Genomic DNA, 11,575 nt, shown 5'->3' with positions numbered 1-11,575 from the left:
TAAACTCTAATAAATTTGATTTTATTATTTATTTTATTATTTATAATTCTAATGGTATGTCATTTATGAAAAAAAATTTGAATGGCCAAAATTCAATCGAATAGTCCCGACTTGAAAACTTGAATCGAATTTGAATCAAATTAGAATCAAGGTTTCCTCTGAAAAGGAATCGACTTTTGTGCATCCAATTTTTTTTTGACTCGCTGCAATTTTTGTTGACACGCAACATTTTTTTTGATGCAAGATATTTTTTGTTCTCCCATTTAGAAGTGAAACTTGCCAAAAATAAGGCTCATCAATCAACAATAAAAAGCTGTATACATAACAATAGTGCTAATTTACAATTGCAACTGCCTTGTTCAAAGTGCAATTTTGAGCACGTCGACATGTTTTTCACCCACAATGCATAAGGAGTTTTTTCATCTGTGATTGCAGGCATGAGAGGCAATGTAATTGGTGCAATTAGGGCAATATATTGGTAAAATGACAATATATCTGTATAGGAGCCCTCTCAGAGTCACTTACAAAATATCTCTTAATATATTTTGGATAAGAAAATAGCTGCTTTATAAATCAACATCAGATGCAAAGACAGCAGGGCCAGTGTGCTGGAAAATATAGTTTTGCAGACTACATAATCTACAGAGCACCATGTGGGGGCGCTACAGGGATGAGGAAGGCCGTGACTGGGGTTGGGGGTCCCTGACATGGCAGCCATGTACACCCTAATCTGACAGTGATAGCAAGAAGCAGTGAAAAGGTTTTTGTTCAGCTCTGTATCACTGTGTGAGTGGGAGCTTAGCATAACGGTAATGCTGACAGTAATAATCTGCTGCATCTTCTGCTTCCATTCTGCTGATTGTAAAGGTAAAATCATACCCAGATCTACTGCCGCTGAACCTCTCAGGGGTCCAAGTATATCTCTTGCTTGCCTCATAGATCAGAGGCTTTGGTGCCTGCCCTGATTTCTGTTGGTACCAGATAATATAGCTTTCAACATCATCACTTGCTTTACATGTGAGGGTGACAGTTTCTCCTGGTGACACAGAGACATAATCTGGAGACTGAGTCAGTACAACCTGCCCATAGGAACCTGAGGAATTAAAATAGAAATATGTCTGATGACATTTGCTAAAAGCTGCACAGTTGCTTTTTATATTAATCAGTGACAGATTCAAATGTTAGGAGGTATGAATGGTTTACTATATAATAATTTATGTAAGGAACGCTTCTCACCTTGAATAAAGATCAGGAGGATCCCCAGTAGCAGCAGCAGCAGTAGATCAGTGGGATAAGACATGTCTCTATCTATGCACTGTGACACATACAGATCATTAATATGGCACAGGGACACTGGCACTTTTATAGCAGCTGCAGTTTAGCCACACAATGTCTCTATGCAAAACACCAACCCACATCCCTCTCACATCACTGATTTTCTAAGGTTGGTAAATTCTATTTTCAGTTGTGTTGGACAAGTTGCTTTACTAACTACCAGAGATTGTTTAACCTTCAGAACTCAAATAGCCAGGACACACTGAAAACAGGGGGAAATGTTGGTAGTATCAGTCCTATTAATAATAAAGAAAGTTAAATCCCCATTAAGAAGAATACCTGTAGAACCCCTGCATGGAGATCTATTATAATAGAAAGCATGTTCAATGGTGGTAATTGGATCCGCAGAAGAATATGGAATGTGTGCTTTTATTTTTAGGATCCATCTATGTGGGAAAGATGAATTCAGAGCAGCATGGGAGCAGGCAGACTCACTTTATTGTTAGGCATCATCAGTACAGTAGCAAATATACAGGGTTTAATGTAAGGATAATTTACTGACTATTTCATGTTCTCTTTCCCTTACATTCAAGCTTTGTGACTTTTGTTACATACAGTATGGGGCTTATTTAATGATTCCACGTCTGACAGATAAGTCTGTGTCTGTACTACCTGCCTGAATCCATAATTCAAACAAAAAAATTTTGGTGGGGAGGAATGATGGAGCTGTTTTTCATGACTTGGACTAGGGCTCCAGGGGATACTTTAGCATTATAGCAGACAAGGGCATTCGTGATGATTCCATGTTTTCTATAATGTCCCATGCACAAAGTGATGTCTGTACAGAACTGGTTTCCTGAGATGGAAGAATATAACTGGCCTGCCCTGACCTCATCCCATATGAACAGAGGCACAAGTTGGAACAGTAAGTCAGGTCTGATCATGCAAATTCATTGCTTAGCTTCGCTAATTCTTTTGATGTGGAAAGGAAGCCCCTGTACAACTTCCATAGTGGGCCACCTTGAACGATAAATGCCAATATTTACCAAAATCATCCAGCCATCTTGTTCTGGCAAGTATGATAACTGGCTTCCTTTTATAGCCCCTCTTTGCACCCTTTCTGTTATAGCTCCGTCCCAACCACCAATAACAATCAGAAACATGCGACAAAAATAAGGTAAGAGCTATAATTGTCGCATGGTGTTGCAGCATTGATCTGACCCGATCCAACGCGACATGACTGTTGGATGCAGACGCTGCGTGCTTCATCTGCATCTGACAGTCGCGTCTCGTTGGATCAATGCTGCGACACCATACGACAAGTCTATCTCTTACCTTATTTTTGTCGAATGCGACAAGTCACATGCGTCGGATCACGAGAAAATCGCTCCTGGAGTCCTTCCCTTAAACCCCTTCTCTAATAATGCCACCATCTGGGGTTTTGGATTTAGCTTTAAGTATGGTCACATTTCTGCCTTGTTCAACAGGGTTATCGACTTTGGTAAATTCTTTTTCGGCAGATCTTCCTGCCTTGGAATGAGCATCCAGAGACCAATATCCTTGGAACCCCAAGGAATTGACCTCGGGACAGACATCTTCTGCTGCCAATTATCATAAAAAAACCAAGCTATACCTCCACAGGCCTTGTAAACCTCTAATATGATATCCACATGTGTGAATAGTCCTGAACCTAAAGGTGGCCATAGATGTTACAATTACGATTTTTATTTCAACACACATGTGTAGAGCTGAATTGTGTAGAGGGTTAAAAGTGACAGTAAAGCATTAACATTGTTAGTAGCATTGTTACCAATAACTTTGATGTAAAAAAAACAGGCTGGCAATAAAAGCACCAAATCAGCTGGCAGTCAGGTCCCGGCTTAGGGCGGCAAAGTTTTAGGGGCAGCATGCCACCCAACCACATTGCGCTGCATTTGTGTAGGGGGTGCACGTGGACCTCAGGTGGTAGGACCGCAAAGCCTCGGATGGCGGGCAATAGGACCATGCGGCCACATGGCAAACCCAGCCCTGCTGGCAGTTAAATGAAGTACTCATAAATACAGTACTACATGCTGTAAAAAGTGATTGCATTGGTGTAGTGTATGGTATAATGTGATCCTTAAGGTTTGTATGTGTTGTGTTAGTATGATAATACTGTACTGTATTGTACGCAGAGTAAAGTCTCTGTACATTTCTAACTTCAGGACAATCCCCCATATGTAATAAAATGCACTAAGTTTGCCCAGGAGCAGTAACCTATAGCAACCAATCAGCAAGTAGAATTTACAGGTCACCTGTTTAACAGCAAACATTTTATTGGTTGCTATGGGTTACTGCTCCTATGCAAACTTAGTACCTTTTATTACATATGGGGGAATGTCTGCAAGGAGCAGTCCTAAGAAGAGAACAAAAAATCTCTGTGTCTGAAAGAGAAGATTACCATTCTTGGCCATGCAGAGTCATCTCTTGGGGAATCCAAATTTCTTAAGTGCTAAAGTGCTTGGTATTCCTGTCACAACCGTGACAGGAATATGTGTACTGGGGACATGTGGGACCTACCTAACTCACTATAGGTATCACTCTGACTGTTTCTCTAACACAGTCCTTTTTATTATCACAGTCTGAATCCTCTGGAAGGGGTTAATGCCCAAACAGTTCAGTTCAAATGGAATGCCTCTTCCCAAGAGCACTTATGTCCACAGGTAGCGCTACCTGTCCCAAGGTACCTTTCTGTTTGGCGTTAGAAGCCATGTGACAGGTACACAAGCAAGACCTGTCCTCACCCTGGGGAATTACACAGTGGTCAAAATATCCACAGGCAGGAGATAAAAACTGCCTCTGCCTGAATCTCAAATGCTTACTCAAAGTAGAGCACAACGCAACCCTTTCCAAGCTCTTCCTGATCAGTCAAGCAGTACTGTCACACTACACAGATCTGGCTCTGGCTGGCTGCAGACCAAGGTTGCCAGGTCTAATTTTCAAAACCAGCTAAAGTCAGCTACAAAACCAGCTCAAAACTAATGAAGAGACACAAGTAGAGACACAAGTAGCCCAAAAATAGCACAACATTTTTTCATGAAGCAAAATCGGAAAGATTCGACTGTCACCAAGGGAGTAACCACAGAGGGGAGCCCAGAGGTATAGGGGTCCCACAAGGCCCTAATAAATATACAATTTCATTAAACATTGGTAAAACAGCTCAATCTCTAGACATTTTGTTGGCCAGGAGATTTTTGCACCAAAATTGTCTGAAATTGAGGAAAGTCACCGGAAAATGCGAGAATGCTTAAGAGGGAAGGGAGACTGGGGTATAGAGCTCAAAATCTGATAACTCCTGACTTCTAAACAAGTCAGTGCCACTGCATGCTGGGTATTGTTGTGGCAGTCTGCAAACTGTTAAACAAAAACTGCATTACCCAACATGCACTAGGAGACACAGGCTCTGTACATTAGGGCAAGAAAAAACTTTGGCTGGTTTCCAAAGTAGAAAACAGCCTAAGGCCCAAAAATGCAGCCCAAATCCTTACCTTGGCTAGTTTGTAGTTTCAAAACCTGCTTGGGCTTTAAATTAGTAGCCCAATTTGGCTGGAAACCAACCAACCTGGCAACCCTGCTGCTGACACAGGGGGTCTTTTATAAACTCTGACTGTAACCTTGTGCATTTGGCTCCAAAGTCAGGCACTCCCCTGGGTCCTCCCCCTCTCCCAGGGATGCACTGGGGTGCTCAGCCAATCGGTTGACTCTCCAACCTGTAACCGGGCTAAATGATGTCAAAGACAGAAAAACAGGGTACTATTGTACTTTACTGCCTAAGGAAAACATAGTTAATGTAAAGGTGAGTTGTATTATCTGTAGTGTTGTACTACAATACTGCACTGTTTGTATAACCTTTTCAGCAATAATCTCCTTGTTTGATGAAGCAGTTGAGTTTATTTAATGTTTAAATGATTTTTTAGTAGACAAGTTATAAAGATCCAAATTACGGAAAGATCCATTATCTGGAAAACCCCAGGTACCAAGCATTCTGGATAACAGGTTCCATACTTGTACCTTGTACTTGATCCCAGCTAAGACATAATTAAACCTTACTGGAGGCAAAACGATCCTATTGGGTTCATTAAACCGTTCAATTATTTTTTAGTAGACTTAAAATAGATCTATATTATGGAAGCATTGTGGATAATAGGTCACATACCTTTATATTTAAAAATAATTTTCATTTTGTAATAGTTCCCCTTTAATAAGGGTTATACTGCAGCTAAGGAAGAGCTGGAAAATCAGGTGGAAGTGCTCAAAATGCAAATATGTAGGTGGCGTCCTGTGCTGCCCTCAGACAACCAGATGTTGCTTGCTGGCCATGGTGCACCCCCAGTAAAAGGATCCTATGGAAAAGAAAAAGTGAAAGACAGTGAATTACTCAATAGATAAATAACATGGCTTTCAATTACCAGTCTGTGCACTAAAGCATGTAGTAACCCATAGCAACCAAGTAGTAGGTAGGTTCCAGTCACATACTGTGACACATACGGTTGCTGTGGGTTACTAGATCAGGGGCAAACTTTGCAATTTTAATTTGATGTTTCAACAGTAAGAATATAGTAATAGGAAGGTTTTTGTTCAGCTCTGTATCACTGTGTGAGAGGGTACTCGTAATACTGCTGACAGTAATAATCTGCTGCATCTTCTGATTCCATTCTGCTGATTGTAAGAGAATAATCAGTTCCAGACCCACTGCCGCTGATCCGCTCTGGGGTCCCTGTGTGTCGGGTGTTTGCCCAATAGATCAGCAGCTTTGGTGCCTGCCCTGATTTCTGTTGGTACCAGGCTATGTAACTTTTTCCATTACTGTAAGTAACACTGCTACTGGCTTTACATGTGATGGTGACAGTTTCTCCTGGTGACACAGAGATATAATCTGGAGACTGAGTCAGTACAATCTGCCCGTAGGAACCTGATATAATAGAAGATAGACATAATGGGTCATTATTATTATTTTTTTTTGCTTTCTGCTGTGCATATAAATCTGAATTGTTACCTTAAAAAAGTAAAGTAAATATAAACATCTCTCACCTTGGCTAAAGATCAGGAGGATCCCCAGTAGCTGCAGCAGCAGTAGATAAGTGGGATAAGACATGTCTCTATCTATGCACTGTGACACATACAGATCATTAATATGGCACAGGGACACTGGCACTTTTATAGCAGCTGCAGTTTAGCCACACAATGTCTCTATGCAAAACACCAACCCACATCCCTCTCACATCTCTGACTGTCTATGAAGAGTGTTGGTTGCACCCAAAGAAAATATTGAAAATCTAAATGTGTTCCACGACTTGCAGGACTATGTCATCAAAGAATCCTTAACTCTTACACATTAAATAGACATTTATCACTAGTTTACCAAGAGTTAAACATTTTTATCCTATAAGTGATAAAAATGGATTATTACACCTGAGCAAACGTTGTACCTATTCTTACAAATAAGGGTTATTTTGTAAATCCTTCCCCATCTGAAGTTCCTGTCCCCGCTGTGGAGGGAATTTCCTTGCCTGTATCCTGCCTTGTTGTCCCTTTTTCTTGTGTCCAAAGCCACATAACTTTCCGGGAAATTTACTAAAGGGTGAAGTGACTAACGTTAGCGATACATAATTTCGGGACTTCGCCGATTTACTACCGGGCGCAGGCGTAAATTCGCTAGCGAAGGAGATAGACTGTAGCGGTACTTCGCACTTTAACGCCAAGCTAATTTTCTCTCTGGCGAATGAACGTAACAACGCAAATTCACTAAGATGCGGATTTTACTGAACGTTACCTCTTGCGCCAGACTTGCCTTCTCCAGCTCAGACCAGGCGAAAAAAACGCTGGCGACTTTTCATTTTTCAGGGTGATAGGCTGCAAAAGATCGTAAATTTTTTTAGGGTACCCGGCTTCCCCCCTACATTTCCTAACATATGACACATAAACTATACACTGGGCTCATGTGTAGGGCAATTAAATATAACAACTTTTATTTTATTAAGCTTCCCTGGACTGGTGTAATGTAATGTATTTGCTGCAACATATACGTCCATTGAAATTGAACTTCCCGCCCTATGCAAATGAACCAATGCTAGCGCAACTTCGCTTTGCTTTCCGAATTAACGCTAGTGAAACTTCACCATTGTTCTGCGCCCTGGACGTAACTTTGCATTTTAGTGAATTAGCAGTGTCCTAGCGAATTTTCACCTGGAGAAGTGTGTCGATGTGAGCAAATCCGTCGCTGGTGAATTTCCGCAGGTTAGTGAATTTGCCCCCTTAGAAACAACATTAAATAAAAACAGAAAAAATAAAGGAAAAGAAGAACAAGGAATACAGGGGGGTGGGGAGACTGACCAAGATATTGTCAAAATGTAAAAGTACCTTTGGATCAACTGTCAAGTGTTCCCAAAAAAATGTGTATCAAAACTCTCTATTCCACCTTTTTTTAATGCTGTAAGATAGTCCATCCTGCTTGTATACTGTATCTTATTTAGGAACTCCCTGCTGTGAGTGCTTGTGTGCCTAGTGTGCTCATAAATATTCACTATTTGCAATTATGTCATATTTTAAAAGCTCTTAATAACTCTTAAGATCTTATTCAGCTTTATAAACATAAACACTTGCCGGGCAATTATGTTCTTTCTGCAAATCATTCTGTTCTACTTTTATGAATGGGCCCCATTGTGTTTTAGGCTTTTGTGCTAATATTGTATGTGCTTTATTTGCTAGTACATAATATGTCTGTTTTGTCCAGCTCAATCATTTGATCCAGAGTAGCGATGAGCGAATTCATTCACCAGCCACGGATTTGTGGCAAAATTCTGAATTTCGCCATGTGCTAACTTTTTGCAATTTCGTGAAAATTCATTGCGAAAAAACACACATAAGAAAAAACCCCATTGACATTAATGCATTAGGACAAATAAAGTCACCATAAAAAAAAACGCCCATTGACTTTAGTACGCCATTAAAAAAAATGCCAGTTTGGCAAAATTTTTCCGCGAAACGGGACATATTCACTCATCACTACTCTTGAGTAGTTTGTGTTTCAAATATTTGACTTGAGCTAAAGTCTGATCATAGGGTGAAGCCTTCATTTATTTTCTATAACTGTTATTTTTTTTAATTTGATGATTTTAAAGAAAGGCAATGGCACTGTGCAGGAGTGCGTGCCTATTCATCCATTTCAATAGGGAAAAAAAACATTAATTCTTGCTTGTGTTTGGTGAGGATATGAATAAAAAGTATTAGGGATGTCCCGAATCTGAGGATTTGGCCTTTTTCAGCAGGATTCAGATTCGGCCGAATCCTTCTGCCCGGCTGAACCGAATCTGAATCCTAATCCTAATTTGCATATGCAAATTAGGGGCGGGGAGGGAAATTGCATGGCTGTTTGTCAGAAAAAAAGGAAGTCAAAAAAGTTTTCCCCTTCCCACCTTTAATTTGCATATGCAAATTAGGGTTCGGATTCGGTTCGGTATTCGGCCGAATCTTTCACAAAAGATTGGGGGGTTCGGCCGAATCCAAAAAAGTGCATCCCTAAAAAGTATATTTTTGGGAATTTGAATGTTCTCTCTCCGTACTTCAGTTTGGCTGTGAGATCTCATGAGTAATTTATATTTCTTCAAGATCTGTTCCCTTATAATCTGCTAATGTAATAATGTAACTGTCCATTTCCTGAGACCAAATACTATTAAAATCCCCTCCTATTACATTTTTTTTGTCTAAAGTTGATATCCAATTCAACAGTTCTTTCAGATGCCCATGCGGCCAGATGTAGGTGGACCAAACATCCAGGAAAGTAAGAATAAGGATTAATGACCATAAAAGATCAATAACTAACTATAATCCGAAGGAAACAAAAATGCACACACCAGTGGGCCAACACTTTTTTGAAAACAAACATAACAGTGCCAGCTTGAGATGGCAAGTCCTATTACCAAGCAGAGGGGGTGATAGAAAAAAGTTGCTGCTCCAGCAAGAAGCTAAGTGGATAGATACTTTGAATACGCTTCAGCCACTCGGACTTAATGATGCACAGAGCTATAAATGTTTCTTGTAAAACTGATTAAAACTTTTATTTCACAGCATCTAAGGACTTTTTGAACACTTTGAACAAATTACGTTGATATTGCACAGCAGGTAGGAGACTACCATCTGCTGTGAATTTTACTGTATGATTAATTTTTGGTGCATTACCAGAGCAGGCCAGTAGATGGCAGTGGTCTGTAGGGAATTTTGTAACAATGTATGCCAATGTGTCTAGCCACATGTGGAATCGACACACTTGTTTTGTATTTTGTTAATTTTAAAAGGGACTTGGGTTATGTACACTGTGTATATGAGCACCTGAGGAAGAATCACCTGATCCGAAACATGTTGTGAATTTTCTAATAAAGTAACTATTAACTACAGAAACTGGTTCTCCAGAGTGCTATCTACTACTTGTGAGTTGTGCCATAGTCTGTGCAGCATTTGTAGCATAAGGAACTGCACTTGCAGCTGTAAATAACCCCTCTGTGTACTGGTGAAACACTGACTGTGCAAAATCTTAACATATAGAGAACAAGGCTGGCAAATTCGGGATAGTAAGGTGTATCCCAGAGGAGTTCCTGGGGCTGCTGCCACCTGAGCCAGCAGCCCTAATGCCCCACCCCCACACCTGCTCCAGGTTGAACAGTGGAGCGGGTCAAGGTTGGATGGCGCATCGCTACTGGAGAGAATGCTTTGCACTCTCTGCACTAGAAGAGACAAATTTCTGTTTTAAAAAAAAACAACTTAAATTCAATTCTTAAAGTTACCAGGGTCAACTTTTTGCCACCCCCGGGTAATTGGACATTCTTTGCCGTCTCAAGCAAAGTTCTCACCTTGCCTCATGGCAGGAGCAGCCCTTGTGAGTCCCATAATGGAGTAAAGTGCTTTTCCTTCAGGAAGGGGCATATTGTGCTTCCAAAGTCTCGCAGCTTCTTTGTCCCCATCTTTACTTTTTCCCCTTTGAGTAGATAAGTCACTTCTGGTCTATTGTACATTTGTGCATCGCTCAGTGCCGATTAGAGACAGAGGTCCTTCACTTTACATGAATTATTCAGCATGGCACACGTGTGGTCTAGTATCTCTACAGTTACACTTTTAACAGCACAAGTCACTTCTAGATTGGCAGTAGGGGAACAGTCATCCCTGTAATTCCAATAATCTGTTTTTTTCCCTGTTTATAGACACAGAGGAGACACTTGCACACCCTTAACATCCCAAAAAGTAAGGAAGTCTGATGCTCAGTGTTGGAGGGATTGAAGCCCTCACTGCTGATTTTGTCCTGTGTAGTATAAGTCACCAAAAAATAAATCTATTTCATTTTGCAAAACTTATATAAAGAGTTCCGGGCCCCTAATACAGTGTGTTTCAATTTTTTTCCACTACCTGTAAATTTGTGCTTATCACTATTACTTTTCAAAATTGTGTTTTCCCTTTTAATTACTGTAACTGACATAATACAGTGCCATACTTTTCACACATTTAGTTTGTTACACAATGCCACCTTGTGGGCACCCAATATATTGCAGTGAAGTATATTTATATAGAGGGTTATATTAGCTTGATTTGTATTTCTCCTAGCTGTTTCATGTTTTCATTATTTATTATTTATTTATTATCCTTTATTTATAGAGCAATAACAGTGCCTTCAATAGAATGATCATCATTTACATCGCTCACAATTCTCTGTTAAAAAAATCACATAAACCTCCTATTGATCCAACAGATGGTTAATAATCTATGTTCTATTGAAAACCAAAGTTCATTTTTTAGAAAACTATTCATTAATTAGAAAACCCATAAACCTGGATATTCATATAAATTCATAAAGTCCATAAGAAAGTATATAAAAATACATAATAATGATAAATTGATTAATGGGATAATACGGATGAAAATAAATAAATAAATACCAATTAATCTACAAAATTAATCGACAAAACCGTTTAATTCCCACTCTCTATTTAGACCCCTGGGTGTAACTGTACCCAAAATAAAATCCAAAACACTTCCCTCCTTAAAAGGGACATTTCTAAATCACCTTTCCTAACTCCAGGTACCACCCTGTTTATTATTTGGAAGGAAACACAAAGTCTGCCTTCATGTTGTTCAATCAGATATTTTACATCAGCAGAACTCTTGTCCCCCCTAGAGACACAGTTCATATGTTCTGACATACGTTTTCTGACTGGTCTATTAGTCAATATTGAATTCCACAAATACAGGTAATTATACAGATAACCCGACTTGT

General features: G+C 39.8%; 1 gene segment (V, D, J or C); it reads right to left on the bottom strand.

The window, feature by feature from the left end:
- LOC108697575 overlaps nucleotides 1-11,575 on the bottom strand; it is a 321,745-nt gene that overhangs the window by 47,900 nt on the left and 262,270 nt on the right.

The sequence above is a fragment of the Xenopus laevis genome, chromosome 1L (genome assembly GCF_017654675.1).
Source record: "Xenopus laevis strain J_2021 chromosome 1L, Xenopus_laevis_v10.1, whole genome shotgun sequence".
Taxonomy (NCBI): Eukaryota; Metazoa; Chordata; class Amphibia; order Anura; family Pipidae; genus Xenopus; species Xenopus laevis.
Note: the sequence above shows the minus strand (reverse complement) of the source record. Positions and strands in the feature narration are given on the sequence as shown.